Genomic DNA, 15153 nt, shown 5'->3' with positions numbered 1-15153 from the left:
ATAAACATTAAAAAATAAAATAAGCAAATATTTAAAAAATATTTTAAAAGTACACGTATATACAACTCAGCACTTGCAAGCACATCTACAGTGCACTATATTCCTAGGAAGAGGCGGGATCCTGGAATGATGAAAAGGCATTCATTTAGGTAGAAGCCAACTGGAAGTTGAGTGATCTAAGGTCCTAGGGAAGAACAGAAACACAAGAAAGTACTTGAGGACAAAAGCCACCCAACTAGGAGCCCCTAACTGGGTCGTCACTTGAGTAAGACACGAATGTCTACACGTTAAGCCCTGAAATTTAGAGGTTTACTTGTTCAGCAACTAGCATGGCCCCAGTGAACCAGTTCTATCCCTACTGGTATGTGATTTTAACGACGCTTCCTAAGTTCTCTGAGCCTCAGTGTCCACATCTGTAAGATGAAACTAATAATGCTCCTTTCCAGGTATGTGGTGGTAATTAAATTGAGCAGGGAATCGGGATGTGAACCTGGAACGTTGTAAGTCTTCAATAAAGGTTTGTTGGCTTCACTTGGTTTTTTCCAAGGAATAGAGACTACGAATGGCCAGCGGCTGCAAGGAGGTAAATAAAACTTAGAGGAGCATTACTAAGCATAGGAAAAAGTTGCCTGGAAACAGATATAAGGGGAAATAAAAAATTGTAAATATGATTTTCTCCCATGTAACAGGAGGTATGTGTTTCCATCTGGAAGTTCTTTCCCCTTGCGCGGTTCTTAGTGTTGGGACAACTTGGAACTGAAACTGGACGTGAGGCAGGAAAACAACCGCTTAAGACCTGTTCCTCCTCCGCCTTTGGTTCACATGTTGTTCTTCCCCATTAAACTGAGCATATCCTGGGAGGGCAGACAGGAACTTTCTAGAAGAGAGGCAGGCATGTAAGCGGAAGTGACGCATGTCACTTCTAGGCCTGGTTCCGGAAACCTTGCATGTGTCTCCCCGCCGCCCCCAACATTCTTTCCCCTTCCTGCTCGCAGAAGTGCCAAGGATTAGGATGACTCTGAAAGCCACGCATTGAGACCTGCAGAGCCACTGTCAGCCAGCATCCCTGAGTGACCACACGGAGCGGAGCCACCCACCAGCCTGAACTGTCACAAACCACTGATGTAATTAGAATTCTGGAACGCGAGGTCTCTTTGTTACAGCAGCTAGTGTCAGCTTAACCAACCCAGACTTGCACATCTTGGTGTCCCCAGTGCCTCCAACGGAGCATGGCTCTGTTATCGACTCAATGATCAAAACGCAACACGTGTACCTGGGAAGCAGAGCTCCCCAGAATGGCTCCCAGTTCTAGGAAAAACAAAATAAATCTTACTCCTTAATATGAGGGGAAAAGGTCAGAAAGAAATGGAAACACTGGAGTCAGCAAGTATCTGGCCGAGCCATCTGGAGGATACATACAATCCAGACAATATCAGCATACGAGGTCGTCATCTGCTATTTCTTCCGCCAGCATTATCTCCCTTCATTTAAGGTAAAAAAAATTCCAAATGTCTTTACAAACCTCCCCTCCACCGCTCGGCTCTGTAGTTGAGAGAGGCGGACTCCACCCTCCCCACCCCACCCCCAGCCAGGTTTGTGCCTGACCGGCCTAAGTCAAATTGATTCTTCCATCCCCCGAGCCGTGGAGATTGATCTGGGCATGGTTTGGGGAACTAGGCCAGACCACAACGTCTGGCCAGGGTATTAAGATTGACTAGAATTGAAAGCATGAATTCAGTCCACTTCGGTGTACCCACTGAGACAGTAGACAGTGAAGAAGGGATTCCTGAGATACAGTCACACATATGAGAACAAAACACCCCGTGGCTTTCCTTTTTGCTCAAAGAAGCAGCTCCAAAATGGAATAGTGGGTGCCGGCTTTGTGGAGTGAGCGATCCAGCAGGTCAGGGAAGCTTGGAGCTTTATACCATGCAGTCTGGCGGCCACAGCAGCAGACAGGCTCTAAGCACTGCCGTGAAGAGACTACGATATAGTTAGTCACATGCTCCATGGCCCGTGTCCTACGAGTCACTAAGCCTGCAGTAGGACCAGCTGTGGCCCACCACAGTCCACCCCTTTGTGAAGATACAGATGGACCAATCTTGTGCCCCACCACGTCCCAGTGCTCCCAGTGACACCAACAAGTGTTACTAGGACATAGCAGGGCACTGCAAAAAAACAGTAATAATAAAAACCCAAAACTAAATTAGCATGTGCTATTCGTTACAGCATAAACCCCAGCTTTGAATGGGTAAATTACACGAATCCACTGTGAGTATTTGCACTCCTGGGTCTGCTGGAGTACGTGAACTTCACTTCCAAAGAGGTGGCAGTTATGTGCCTCGCCTGCAAGACTCCGCTCTGAGTGTTCCCACTCAGATTTATCTCAGTGGAACCGACTTTCAAAAGTGTGTTCTTGAGACCCTCAGTCCCGCAGAAGCTGCAACACTTCTGCGATAGTGATGCTGTACGATCTGCAATACATGCCAGGAGCGGGGGGGAGGGGGGTGGCTCACGTCCAGTATGGCTAGGCCCACCCCTCCCCCCAACATCATGCATCTCCTGAGGACACGGCTGGTGGAAATCACTAGCTATGCCCCTGGCCATAAGTCCACCGCGAAAACTCTGCTTCACGGTCCTTGCCCCCTCCCTGCCATCCAGCACATGGTAGGTTAAATAGTGAAAAATTTCATGTCTACCCCAAAACTCAGAAGGTGACCTCATCTGGAAAAAAAAAAGTGTCTTTGTAGAAGTAATGAGTTAAGGATCTCAAGACAGAATCATCCCGGAGGGGCGCCTGGGTGGCTCGGTTGGTTGAGCATCCAACTCTTGGTTTCAGATCAGGTCACCATCTCACCGTTTGTTAGATCGAGCCCTGAGTTGGGCTCTGCAATGACAGAGCAGGATTCTCTCTCTCCCCCTCTCTCTCTGCCCCTCTCCCATGCATGCATGCATGTGCAAACACTCTCTCTCAAAATAAATAAATAAACATTAAAAAAAAAAGAATCATCCTGGATTTGGGGCAATCCCTAAATCCAATGCCTGGGGTCCTCATAAGAAGAGGAGAGGACACAAAGACACGTGGGGAGAAGACCAAGTGATGACAGAGGTAAAGATCAGGGTAATACAGCCACGAGCCCAGGAACCTGGGGCCACCAGATGCCAGGAGACGCGAGGACCCTCTCCGAGAGCCTTCTGCAGAAGTGCGTCCCTGTTTCAGACACCTTGATTTCAGATTTCCAGCCCCCAGAACTCTGATAGAAGAAGTTTCTGTTGATTTAAGCCTCCTGGTTTGTGGCGCGTTGGTATGGCAACACCAGGAAACTCATACCCAGTCCATGGTCCCAGAGGACCTTCCCAAACTGTGGCGGCTGCCCAGCCGGTGCTGCCTCGGCTGGTCTGGTACAGTTCCCCAAACCCCGCTTCGCCAGGCCAGGCCTCTGGGCCTCCTTCCTCTTTGCCTTCCCCCCCCCCCCCCCACCAAAAGCATCAGGAACAACCAGGTGACCTCATCCCATACGGCTCAAGAGCACGGCCCACGTTCTGCAACCACACCACTTCCTCCCAATGTCCGACTCGACCCCAGACCGTCAAGCATGCCAGGCAACTGGACAGTGCGTGCTGAGCCACCCGAGGGAAGATGAATGCCATGAAGTCTGCCCAGGGCACACTCTTCTTGTGGATCTGGCCAGTGAGATCCCTCCAGAAACTGCACAGTGACGGCAGTCCCCCAACACCAAGAAGTGGTATGCAGTCCACACGCGACTCTCGTCCACCTCTTCACCCTGGAGGACGCCGGGGCCCACGCTCCCTGCCGGTGGCTCAACACACTTGCCTTTTCTCTGCCCAACTGGCCATAAGCAGGTTTATGCCAATCGTTGCGAAGCCGGGGCTCTTGGATCCTGGCTCCTGGCAATTCAGGAGGGAAATTCACCCGGGGGAGAGCTAGGGTAGGGCTTTGGCCATCTACCTCCCGAGGCAGCCTCGTGAGTGGTCCTCGTCATGCCGGGCGACAAGGGCCGCCCATGCTCCTGCCACATCTGTCTGGTCTCCTTTCAGGTCGAGCCCTGAAATCTGCCGCCATCCAGGGAGGAACGTGGCCACCGCCCACTGTCTCCTGGGCTAACGCTCATGCGCCTGCAGCAGACGGGTCTGGAGGCTCCATCCGGCACCTCAGGACACCTGTACTGGAGCCTGTGTGAATCGGGACTGGGCGGGCCCAGCACCCGCGTCTTCACACGCAGCAAGTGAGAACAGGCTTGAGGACGTCATGCCATGAGCACAGAGCCGACGCCACCACCGCCCCATCTCACAGCCCTGCGGTTTTGTGCGGGGCCCTGGCGCGAGGTCCCAGCTCCCGCCACGTCTAGGCGCCTGTCCAGCACTCCCTCCAGGGGGTGCTCAGGCAGTGGCCACGGGTACAGCCCCATTTCGAACAGCCCCAGCTATAATCCTAGTCCAGGGCTGAGCCTGTCCACACTCTCAGGGTGGCTGGGATGCCCCTGCCCGCTGGCACCTGGAGCGTGCCCGACCCCGGGTCCCAAGTACCATGCCTCAGTGCCCACCAAGTTGATGGTCAAGGGCCCCCCAGGTCTCCCTCTGGAACCTCTTCGAGATCAACCTCACCTACCTGCCGTGATGGCTGGAGGGCGGCAGGCTGGACGACCAGGTGGCTGGCTCCCCAACCTTGGCAGACCACCCACCACCACAGGCCCTAATTTAACCTCAACAGAGGATCCTCACGGGGACGTCCAGCTCGGAGCCACCAAATGCCCTGGGCTACCAATAAGCAGGGTTCTTGCCTTTCCTTCCCTCCTTCCCATTTCCCAATTAAACGAGACATCATCCTTTTCAATCTTGTTAACTACGCCAAAGCTCGTTCCGGCCACACCATCTATCCTGGGTTTGAACTCCGGCAAGAATAAGGACAGCGTCTTACTCAAGATTGCTTTCGTCTTGGTTTATCACGAAGCCAGCCATTGGGCAGCACCAAGGGCATGCGTGAGATAAAGACACAAAGGGAGTCAAGAGGCCCCTCTTGGCCTCCCAGTTTCTCACGAAGGCACCTAAATGCCCACATCTCCTGCACAGAGGGGGCCTCCTCCAGGCCACAGGAGGAGGTCACAGGCCATGATCTCACAGATGGTGGGTTTGAGCCCCGCGTGGGCTCTGTGCCAATGACTCAGAGCCTAGAGCCTGCTTCTGAACCTGTCTCCCTCTCTCTCTGCCCCTCCCCCTGCTTGCAATCTGCCTGTCTCTCTCTCTCAAAAATAAATAAACATTAAAAAAAAAAAAGAATAGCTAATGTTTGGTAGATGCTGGCGCACATGTGTGCTAATGGATGTAATCACCTCAGCAATCATCTTCCGCTACTTTTCCATATGCGGGAACTGAGGCACAGGGTGGCTGAGTAGCCTGCCTATCCCAGCTCTCCTTAGACATGGAAGATGGAGGCATGTGGGTCCCCCAGCCTCGTCCCTGTTGGTCTGGGGCACCCACAGGTGTCCCGTCTTCAGGAATGTCCTGGTTCGAGGATAGTGTTCCATCCTAAGTCTCCAGAAGTGTCCTTAAACTTCAGAAGGTCAGGGGCGCCTGGGTGGCTCAGTCGGTTAAGCGTCCGACTTCGGCTCAGGTCATGATCTCGCGGTCCATGAGTTTGAGCCCCGTGTCGGGCTCTGTGCTGACCGCTCGGAGCCTGGAGCCTGTTTCGGATTCTGTGTCTCCCTCTCTCTCTGCCCCTCCCCCATTCATGCTCTGTCTCTCTCTGTCTCAAAAATAAATAAACGTTAAAAAAAAAAACTTCAGAAGGTCAAATCCAACACTCTCTCCCTCTTGGGAGTACAAATGGGGGTGCTTAATGCCACAAACTGCTCTCTCCCAAAAAAGAAGACAAATCTTGCTTCTGCCCAGATGGCTCTGATGTCCCTCCCCAGAGGAATGCCCGAGAGGGGGTCAATTTGGTCCTCTGGTCTCCTCCAGCATCGTCACCTTCCCTGGAAAGGTATCTATCGAACCGCCGTCAGAGACGGGCAGGGGGTGGCCGCGAGGCCCAGCAAGCCGCCCGAACACTCCGAGGGGGTGAGGCCTTCTCTGTGCTGCCGCTCACACAGGGTCGTCGCAACCAGGGTGCACTGTCTGGCTGCGCCCTGGGCTACCCAGGCAGGGAGGCCGTGTCTGCGGTGAGGGGGAAGGGGGCAGAAGAGAGGCGGGCATGCCCTTGTTGAGACACATCCCTGGTGATTCTGGCAGCAACCCCCTCCTCGGTGAGCTCCGAGGATGAAAAGTGAAATCTCACCTCCTAATCCGTGCTTCAAGTTTTTGTTTCCTTCTGATGATAGGAAACAATGCATGCTCATTATGAATTTGTTTTTTTTAAGTGTATTTACTTTGAGAGTGACAGAGACAGCATCAGCGAGAGAGGGGCAGAGGGAGGGGGGAGAGAGGGAGAGAGGGGGAGAGAGAGAGAGAGAGAGAGAGAGAGAGAGAGAGAGAGAGAGAGTCCCAAGCAGGCCCCACACTGCCAGCACGGAGCCCGACACGGAGCTCAAACCCACAAACCGCGAGATTGTGACCTGAGCCGAAACCAAGAGTCGGACCCTTAACCGGCTGAGCCACCCGGGCGCCCCTCATTATGAATTTTTAAAAAGTGAGCAGAGTAGGAACCAAAAGCGTCCAAAATCTGCCCCTCCCCCTCCAAATCCTCAAAGTGATAGGTGGATGTATACTGCACAGAGCTTTCTAGACCCATATAAGTACAAAGGTGTGTGCATTAAATTCTTTTTATATTAATCATCAGATTAGATGATTTCCAACCAACCACTCGGCCAAGTCATCACTGTGTCTTAATGTCCAGCAGTAATCTGGGCTTTTAACATACTGAAAATGCAAATTCCAGCAGTAATCTGGGCTTTTAACATACTGAAAATGCAAATTAATCATTTACTATACATTTAAGGGTGGGTCAGTTTTTCATAATAATTTTCTGGCTTCTGATATTTTCCCTGTAATTTGTTCTCTTTCCTACCCACCTCCGTGTAGAGCAGAACCCTCCCCGTTCCCTCATCCCTGTGCGTAAACGCAGTATGTTTAGGTGAGTTGGTCAGATGACACAGATTGAGCTGGCCCCCTTGCTCCCTGAAGGACAGGAGTGTCTTCTGAATGCTGGGACGTCACTCGCCTGGATGCTTGCCTTAACAAGATGACAGCCACAGGACCTTCTGGTTGATGACAGCTGATGGCGCTCCTGGTTCCAGAGAACAGATCTGGCTGTCTAGAGGTGACAGAAAGCCCTAAAATCCCCAAGTTTCAAGAAGTCCCTCCTTCCCCTATTAAAAGGTCCACAGTGATGTGGGAGCATGCACTGTGACGCCCAAGGGCCCAGCCTGGCGTTGAGAATCAAGAGCCCGCAGTGGATACTGAGAATCTGATCAGTGTGGGGACACCTCCGTGCCGCACGGGCATTCAAGATGCCCACCCCGTAAGCCTCACACTCTCCCCTTTACTGAAATAACTACCATTTCCAGTCAGGTGGCCAATTCTAGTCACCATTGACTGACCCTGTGAATATAAGCTCTTGTCTAGAAAATACATTCTAGGGGCACCTGGGTGGCTCAGTCAGTTAAAGTGTCTGACTTTGTCTCAGTTCGTGATCTCACAGTTCGTGAGTTTGAGCCCTGTGTCGGGCTCTGCGTTGACAGCTAGGAGCCTGGGGCCTGCTTTGGATTCTGTGTCTCCCTCTCTCTCTGCCCCTCCCTGGTCTGCATCTCTCTCTCAAAAATAAATAAACATTAAAAAAAAATTAGAAAATACACTCTGCACATTTTTCTTTTAAAATTTCATGGCACAATTCGCTGGCAGCATGGAGCCTGCTTGGGATTCTTTCCTTCCCTCTCTCTCTGCCTCTCCCCTGCTCGCTCGCCCTCTCCCTCTCTCCCTCTTTCTCAAAATAAAATAAATAAACTTTCAAATTCCGTGCCACACTTAACCGAGCCTCGAGCCCGGTCTGTGCTGGACAGGTGAGAATACGGAGTGTCTGGATTCCAGCACCAATTCGATCACTTATGAGGTATAACTTTAGTCAAGTTGCTAACATCTGAGCTTTCCTCGCCGAAAAAGTGGGAATATAAATACTTCTCCCAGAGGGTTCGTATCAGAATAAAAGCAAGAGGAGTAATTAAAAGAAAAAAAAAAAAAAAACAGGGAGGAAAAAAATACAATAAAACCGTGTGTTAAGCTGAAGAGGCACTCTGTAAAATGCAGCGCCGACCAGAATAAAAGCACGTCTGCGGAAGGCAGACACAGCACTCAGGAGCAGGAGTGCAGAGCACGGACCAAAGATTCTCCAAAAGAGACCCACGCAAGAAGGGAGATGCCCGGTGGCATGCCTGGGGAGGCCTCCAGAGCTAGCCAGCCCCAGGTTCAAATCCTAGCTCCCCGCTCGACCACTCACGAGCTGTACAGCAGTCAGCAAGTGGCTGAGCCCCCCGAAGCCTCAGCAACCTCATCTGCAACAGTACTGACAGCACCACCTCTCAGGGTAGTTATGACAAGCACATCAGGCCGGGCATTTCAAGGGCTAAAAACAATTAGCCAAATGTTGATGACTGTTGAAGCCGGATGTGTCACCGTTCCCCCTACTTTGGGCACATCCGAAATCATCCCTAATAATCTGCAACCAAGTTCTTAAACCAGTCCTCACACATTAAGTGTTTACTACACATCAGCCCTTACGTTACAGTCGAAGAGAAGTTGTTGCACGTCGTTCTTGGCGCCTGGAAGATCACGGACTCCTTTGAGAATGTGAGGAAAGGTGTGGACGCACTTCCCGTAAGTATACCATAACCTTTGCCCCACCTTGTACACAAAGTCTGCCTGGGGAACCCCTGAGGGCTCCACGGATCCCAGATTAAGAAACCCCGCCCTTCAATTACGGGGAAAAGGTAGAGCCATGGTCGTTCTCTGCCATCCTACCCATAGTTTCCTAACTCCCCTTAGGTTAAAGCATGCTATGGAAAATCACTGAAGGAAGAGGGACTAAAACGATGGGCCAGCCCTCGCTAAGAAAACACCCAACCCAACACGCACACGACGAGCAAGACGCGTCTCATCTCTATGATTCGGATTTGTTTTTCTGTCTCAGGTCATTCATCTGAACACGGAGACCTTTTCGTTTCCAGCCAGAGTATGAAAGAAGGTTTGGCTTCATAATCTGAGGAGCTTGAAATTCTGGCACACCTGTATTAGCTCCCACATTCTCGGGTTGAATCTTCTCCACAGCAATAAATCTCAGAAAAAAAATAAAAGTAAGATGATGCAGTATATCATTTCTGACTCCAAGAGTATTCTTGGTTTAACATATGACTTTTATGTCTTTGTTAACATTTTTTATCCAGCCTTGTGCAAATAGATGGAAAAATATGTAACGTGGCACAAAATATAACTGTGATATAAAAGCTCTGGGTGAAGCCGTAAGCGGGAATAATCAGCTACAAATATACCTCTCAAGTTGAGTAAAATAGTTAAAGTTTTAGCTGAACTATCAATTTGGAATACAATTATGGCCTGGTAGTTAGCAGATCACTCAGAAATGGGTATTTTAGTGTTCTACTTTTCAAATTACAATGTAGAACTTTCTGCGATAAAGGGCAGTTTGAAGAAGTGAAAAGTCACAAAATGGGAAATGTAGCATATCTAGCATGAACAAGCGGAAAGGGAAGTGTGTGGAGCATGAAATGGGACTGGTATCGTTGTAAAATTTTAGAACAGCAACGCCTCTGCTCTGAAAATCCCGAGAAAGTGTACAACAAGGGAAGGCCGGATGAGTTACGTTTACAAAAAATAGAGTAAGTACTCTGAAATAAATGTGTGGGAGAAAAGTACAAATGATGTCAGCTAAAATCAAGCTCGGGGCTGTCAATGGGAATTAAGCGATAGCAGATAATTGTTGCCGTGGCAACAGTTGAGCGTCCAGGATTATACCTATTACCGTGGAAGGGTGTTTCCACACTAGAGGAGCTCATAAAAAGATGATCTGCTTGAATTTGGTCAACTCCTCGTCTAAATGGTACTTTCTCTGTTCTAAGCCAAAAAGAAGGCTAGGCTCCAAACACCTCCCACCACAAACTAGGAAAAGCAATCTCAGTGCTCTGAGGACACAGTGCTGAAAACCCCGAGGGAGGCACATCTCTCACTCCCAAGGCACTGAGCAAAGCCACCACTTGCTCCAGGAGGAAACAGCAGCTCCATCTTCCAAGGCTGTTTGCTCTAAAATCACCCATAGAAAGGACAGCCTTGGGGCACCTGGGTGGCTCAGTCGGTTCAGCGTCCAACTCTTGATTTCGGCCGAGGTCATGATCTCGTGGTTCATGAGTTCAAGCCCCGTGTGAGGCTCTGCACTGCCAGTGCAGAGACTTTCTGCTTGGGATTTTCTCTCTCCCTCTCTCTCTACCCCTCCCTCACTCTCTCTCTTTCTCTAAAGAAATAAATAAATGAATAAATAAACAAACAAACATGAAGGGAGAACAAAAAGGGGCAGTCCAGAACAAAGGCTGTCAGTGTCTCCTTTGCAAGACATTCAGAAGCGCAAATGATCATGACAGTGACACAGACTTCTCTATGACAACATTGGATGTAGGGAGACAATGGAATAATATCATCGAACTGATTTTTAAAAAACAGCCAAGAATTTTATCCCCTCAAAAGTGAAGGCGAAAGAAAGATATGCTCAGATAAATGTAACCTTTATGATGAACCACCCAAAATCTGGAATATAATCATAAAGCAGCTGAAACTTAGTAACATCCATTTTCATCTCATTTTCGCTTTAAAACTGCTGGCGCACAAGTTCCTCTTCTACTCCTGGGAAAAAACACTGCCCCATACGTGTCCTGGTCACTGTTAGAGTATAAAAATCTAAAAAGGCCTAAATCACAAAAAATCAATTCCATATTTTAAATACCTGCTCCCCTGTAAGTGTCGAAATTCAAACCACTGCTCCAAGCTGTGGTTTCTCCACTTGCCCAGGTCAGACTGTACTCTGAGGTCAGGACAGGAGCTGCCACGGCCTGTGCTGTCTTCCCCAGCTTCCCCGGCTTCGGCTTCTATCCCTGCTCGCTAAACAGCTTCTGACCCCTGCGGGCCATAGCGGGAAGGAAGAAGCGAGGAGGGCAGGAAAGCTCTTACTGACTGGCAGGGGAGGTGAGCTGGCACAGCGCTCCTGGGGTTCGGCAAACGTGCACATCTGACTCTTTATCTCGTGGTGTATTAGGAGCTGACTGTGTCGCCCCAACGTTCACATGTTGACTCCTAACCCCCAATGTGATGCTATTAGTTGGTGGGGCCTTTGGGAGGTGATTTGGTCATAAGGGTGGAGCCCTCAGGAATGGGATTAGTGCCCGTATAAGAAGAGACACGAGCTTTCCGTCTCTCTACCCCACCCCCCAGCTCTCTCTCTCTCTCTCTCTCTCCCCCCCCCACCCCATGTGAGGATACAATACGACACCCATCATAATCCGGAAGTAAGGTTCACAAACTCCAGGAAGAGGATAAATGCATCCCAGGAAAAGCAACAGCCCTGTTAGCAATACTTGCAGGTGCCGAAGGCGGGAGGCACCTGGTGAGATGGCTGTGCCCCCTCACACCCCCAAGGAGTCGAGCCCCATCAACACACACAGAATCCTGGGGTTCCAGCCGGGGGTCTCTAGACATATGAGAAAAGCCTCTACCTTATTCAGCTGCCGTTCTGTTTGCAGATGATATGACCTTCTGCATAAGTAATCCTAAAGACCCCCCCAAAAACTGTTAGAATCGATAAACAAATTCGGTAAAGACGCAGGATACAAGACCAACATACAGAAATCAGGTGCACTTCTATACACTAACAACAAAATATTTGAAAAAGAATAAAACAGTCCCATTTATGAGAGCATCAAAAACAATACCTAGGGGTACACTTATCCAAGGAGGTAAAGGTCTGTACAGTGAAAACTAAAAGACTTTGATGAAAGAAACTGGAGAAGATACAGACACACAGAAGATGTGTTCATGGATTGGAAGAATTATTTTTTATTTATTTTTTTAATGTTTATTTAGATTGAAGAGAGAGACAGAGCATGAGCGGGGGAGGAGCAGAGAGAGACAGAGACAGAATCTGAAGCAGGCTCCAGGCTCTGAGCTGTGAGCTGTCAGCACAGAGCCCAATGCAGGGCTCAAACTCACGAGCTGTGACATCATGACCTGAGCCGAACTCGGACGCTTAACTGACTGAGCCACCCAGGCGCCCCTGGAGAAATGAATATCATCAAAATAGCCATACTACCCAAAGTGATCCACAGATTCAATGCAATCTCCATCAAAATTCCAATGGCATTGTTCAAACAAATAGAAAAAAAATCCCAAAATTCACATGGAACCATAAAAAGACCCTGAACAGTCAAAGCAATCTTGAGAAAGAAGAACAAAGCCAGAGACAAAACACCTCCTGATTTCCAACTTTATTATAAAGCTACAGCAATCCAAACAGTATGGTAAAAGATGTATTTTCGTACCGGCATAAAAATATACACATAGACCAATGGAACAGAATGAAGGGCCCAGAAATAAACCCACAGGTACACAGTCAACTAATATTTGACAAGGAAGTCAAGAATATTCAATGGGGAAAGGATAATCTCTTCAATAAATGGTGGTGAGAAAACCGGATAATCCTACCTTACACCACTATCTCAAATGACTCACAAAAAATTAACTCGAAATGGATCCAAGATTTAAACACAAGAACTGAAACTGTAAAATTCCTAGAAGAAAGTCAGAGAAAAAGCTCCTTGACCTTGGTCTTGGCAATGATTTTTTGATATGACACTAAAAGCACAAGCTCCAAAAGCAACAATAAATAACTGGGACTAACATTTGAGAGGTGTGACCTTGTGGAAAGCTGGAATAAAAGTCGGAAGAAGAAGCTGGTTGAGAGTGTAGAAAGGTAATGTCAGAGAGATGAAGAAGGACAGAAAAGGGAGAAGAAAAGTTGCAATTCCCCAGAGAAAGGAACCAAAAATGCACAGGAGAGAAAATATCATCATTAAAATATAACTTGGCTCATCGGTAAGACGAACATAATGAAAACACTGAATGTATAACCTCTCCATCCCTGAAGGTGGGGAAGGGAACTACATATAAAGTTTAATTGAGTTTTCTTAACATAAATTCAACAGTAATAAAACTGTAATCTGAAACTAAATGTCAAGAAATAGCAGTATAAGCATTATCTTTAGAATAATGGAGGTAAATACATAAGGAAACAGCAAAAAGAATAGAAAGTGTCTGCTGGTGGGGGTGGGGAAGGATGTAGAAAGGGTTGCTCTTTTTCACTGCAGATCGTGATGGTTAACTTTATGTGTCAACTTGACTGGGCTGAGAGATACCCCGATTGTTAGAAAAACGTTATTTCTGGGTGCCTGTGAGGGTGTCTCCAGAAGAGATGAGCAGTTGAATCAGTAAGCTGAGTAAAGAAGATGGTCCTCACCATGGGGGGGGGGGGGGGGGGAGGGCATCTGCCAAGAGCCTGAATGGAACAAAAAGGCAGAGGAAGCGTGAATTCACTCGCTGTGAGCTAAAACATCTTATCCTGCCCCTGGACAATGACACTCTTGATTCCTGGGCTTTTGGACGTAGACTGGGACTGACACCATCACACCCCCTCAGACTGTGACATAATTAGACCACCCACTTTCTGATTCTCCAACTTGCTGATGGCAGACTGTGGGACTTCTCGGCCTCTGTAACTATGTGAGTCAATCCCTATAATAACTTTCCTCTTATATCTCCCTATATATCCTAGGGGTTCCATTTCTCCGGAGAACCCTGACCAATACAGCAAGCAAAACACTTGCAAGCTTCTGCTGACCTCCCGTTTTCTACAGCCCCTTGGTCAAAACAAGTCAATGGCCAAGCCCAACTTCAGAGTGGGAGGGGGCTAAAAGCTAAGGGGGCAAGGCCATTCAGGGGGCCATTCATGGGATCAGCCTACCCCACTGCCCCACTCCACAGGGTTGTTGCAAGAAGAGAATGAAGCTACCATAACAAGAGCGGAAAGGCTGATACTCAAGAACAGAGGAATCCAGGATGGGTATCTAGGCTGAACTATCCAAGGGACACAGCCAGCCGGCTCTGGCCTCTTCTCTCAATTTTCTTTGAGCTACGACGCTTCAAATTGAAGTAGGCTTAGATTTTGACAAACACCAGGAGGACTATACATGGATCTAAGCCACGAGTTTTCAAACTTTGCACTATATGATCCTAGAAGTTGGAGAGAAGGTGGGTGGGAGGGAAGGGGGAGGCAAGGAGTACAGGTTTGTTTTCTGTTTTACCTCCTGGACCTCTGCCAATGATTTCATATGAACCAAGTTCAAACCCCAGCCACTTAAGTACTATGTTCAGTGCCAGGCTGTCGGGAGAAACAGGATCCACCTGTAGACTCTCCCAATGTCCACAGTGCCATGTATTACCAGAGACTAGGAGCCCCCAGGAGACAGAGTCGCAGAATCTCAGAGGATAAACAGCTGCAAATTTGGAGCAAAGGCCCTAGCTACGTGCTGAGTTCTCCCATTTCTCTCAGTAACAGCGCTGCTGTTTTAATTATGGCTTGTGGAGGATGCTGGCAAGGAAGAGAGCGGAAAGGTCGGAGAGGTGCTGTAGAAAGACGGAGGGTGGCAACCCACGTGAAACCTCATCCAAATTTGCCCCTCGCACCCGGGGTTCCAATATTTCCTCACCGACGATTCAGACGCAGGCAGGTAACTGGAGGTCAATACAGTGTTCTGTCCCAAGTTTGTGCAAGTGTCGCCTGCCACGTTATTTCGGGCAGGAACAGCTACGTAGTTTGTGGGGCTCGGTGCAAAATGAAAATGCAGCTTCCCTTCCTCAAAAACAATGAAGAGTTTTAAGACCGCGCGGGAGAGCAGAGCATGAAACCAAGCACAGAGCCCTTCCAAGCGTGGGACCGCACGTGACCGCCCAGGTCTCGAGCCCACGTGGCCAGTCCTGACTTCCAGACCCCGGGAAGACTGCCCCTGGTGCAGGGTGCTTGCTGAAAAGGAACTCACAGCCTGTTAGCTCCCTCCCTCTCAAGTAAACACGGCCAATCCTACAACCTGGGTT

At 49.0% G+C, this 15153-nt stretch overlaps 1 long non-coding RNA gene across 2 annotated transcripts; it reads left to right on the top strand.

Moving 5' to 3' along the window:
* Positions 1–242: 242 nt before the first annotated feature.
* LOC122495448 lies at positions 243–9414 on the top strand. Of its 2 annotated transcripts, XR_006300463.1 has the most exons (4): positions 243–1492; positions 7141–7276; positions 8738–8826; positions 8995–9414. It is a non-coding gene; the product is annotated as an uncharacterized LOC122495448 (long non-coding RNA). The 2 variants fall into 2 exon arrangements; XR_006300457.1 differs by lacking the exon at positions 7141–7276 and having other exon boundaries at positions 1021–1492; positions 8995–9410.
* Positions 9415–15153: the final 5739 nt, after the last annotated feature.

The sequence above is a fragment of the Prionailurus bengalensis genome, chromosome A1 (assembly GCF_016509475.1).
Source record: "Prionailurus bengalensis isolate Pbe53 chromosome A1, Fcat_Pben_1.1_paternal_pri, whole genome shotgun sequence".
Taxonomy (NCBI): domain Eukaryota; kingdom Metazoa; phylum Chordata; class Mammalia; order Carnivora; family Felidae; genus Prionailurus; species Prionailurus bengalensis.
This window is presented reverse-complemented; position numbering and strand designations above follow the sequence as displayed.